Source organism: Tursiops truncatus, chromosome 11 (genome assembly GCF_011762595.2).
Source record: "Tursiops truncatus isolate mTurTru1 chromosome 11, mTurTru1.mat.Y, whole genome shotgun sequence".
NCBI lineage: Eukaryota > Metazoa > Chordata > Mammalia > Artiodactyla > Delphinidae > Tursiops > Tursiops truncatus.
In genome coordinates this window covers 42,598,487-42,600,533 of record NC_047044.1, presented here as the reverse complement: position 1 = coordinate 42,600,533, position 2,047 = coordinate 42,598,487, and the positions used below count along the sequence as shown (strand labels likewise).

General features: G+C 38.2%; 1 pseudogene; it reads right to left on the bottom strand.

Moving 5' to 3' along the window:
- Window positions 1-359: 359 nt before the first annotated feature.
- Window positions 360-1,373, bottom strand: LOC101337421 (cyclin-G2 pseudogene; annotated as a pseudogene).
- Between the last annotated feature and the right edge of the window lie 674 nt (window positions 1,374-2,047).

Genomic DNA, 2,047 nt, shown 5'->3' with positions numbered 1-2,047 from the left:
CATGGGGAAAAAAAAGGTTCTCTCTTTACCTCCCTACATCCTTACCAGCAAAATATATTATCCATATGGAAAAGTAGCTAAAAATTATTTTATTCAAAGAAAAAACTACAGTGCAAAATTTAAATCATTTTCAATCATTTGAGAGGTCCTAACCCATTTGATAGCTTAGAATATGAAAATAAACCAGATCTGATCTGAATAATTATAGACAGCAGGTGTTCCAGTCTTTGTATTCCTACCTAGATAGGGGCTGGACCAAAAACTACCTACTTCCCCATTTATTGCTTATAAACTATATGTATACTTTAAATTCTGACACAATGTAATTAGATTTCTAAAATGGAAAACACAGAGAGTGTGCCACTTTTGAGTCGAAAAAGATAGTGCATCTTTGATCACTGAGATGGCGAGAGAACTGCTGAGACTTCATTCTCTAAAACTCACATCCACAGAAACTAACACACCATTGTAAAGTAATTATACCCCAATAAAGATGTTAAAAAAAAAAAATAAAAAAAAAAAATAAAACTCACATCCACAAGGGATTCACTTTCACTTTCATCAAGACAGCAATCTTCTGGTATTGTTGACAACTCAGGAACACCAAAGTTGCTGTCTTGGAGGGTCTGGGCTCTTGCCTATAGACAATCCAAACCAACTTCTTGCAACATTCAAGAGAAAATATCCAGCTAGTCATTTAGAAACTACTTACTTACCTCCAGTAAAAGGACTCAGTATCATTAATCTTTGAATACTTTATAACAAGCTGGAGAAACTGCGATAACTTAATGAATTACGTTTCTACTTCCAGATTGAGAAGACACAAAGTTAATACGGATGGCTTTGCTTTTGCAAAGACTAGTAGAAAATTGCAAGCTTTCAGCTGAGCTTCCAGTTTATCAAGGCTCAATATTTCTTTCCTTTCTGAAATATGAAGAAGTATAATAGTCTTGTGTGAGAAAAAAAAGTTTAATACAGCAGCATGTTCCATTTCATAGTTCTAATTTTTCTTCCAAAGTTATTTTTTTCCTTCATTTTCTGTCAGAAGCAGTGCATTTACATTGACTAATCCAGACTACTTCATGAGAAGATGAATCATTGCATTCTTCTTCAACTCTTCTGGCAGCCAGCAAAAACAACAGACTCCAGTGCAAGACAAATTTTAGGTTTCACCTTCATAAAAGCCAAGGATCTGTCCAAAATATTGACAACCAGGATAAAAGTTTATGTGCAAGACTGAAAATAAAAAAGTTGGTTAAATCCCTTAAATCTTGACCTGTCTCTGTCTTTAACACACAATGTTATTGTTCTCAGGGGAAGCCTTCATCAAGCTCAGTCCTTTTTTGTGGTGGGAATTTCTGTTCCTATTCCAAGTAAGAGTTTCAGTAGCTCAGAGAGTTGAACTTATTCCAGCCTGCCAAGACCTATGCCCCCAGATCCTTCACTAGGTGGGAGAGGCAGCATCTGGCCTGGGGAGAGCTGAGCACAGAAGAACACGATGGACTCTTCCCTGGGTCAGTGACCCACCAGCTCAACAGTGTCCCCAACAAGCATCCAACCCTCCACTGCCTCTGCCACCTCCTCCGCAGCCTCAGAGCCCAGCTTCACACCGCTGCCCATGCCCACCCTCCTACTGACAGCATCTCCTCCTGCAGACTCTGGTCTCCCAGCAGCTCTCGCGCCATGCCATGCCATCAGCAGAAGCTGAAGCAAACCTGTTCTTGTTCATCATATTCTTAATTTCCAAAGTTAAAAATTGTTCTTCGATTTTCCCTTTTCTATAAGATCCCGTTTTGGCTTCATAAACAGATAATCTTTTCTTCTATCTTTGATTATATTAACTATGAATTTTTTTGGTTCTCTGTTCCATTGATTGTTTTTGTCCAAGTTTTTTTTTGTTTGTTTTTGTCTCTGCCTCTTGAGTTGTCTTTTCTCAAATGTCCAGTGATTATTGGCATTCCCTTTATATGTAAAAATGAGAAGCTGATTGGAATAAGTGCATTGTGTGTGTTGGTGGAGGGTAGCAACCTGGCTGTCTAGGATTCTA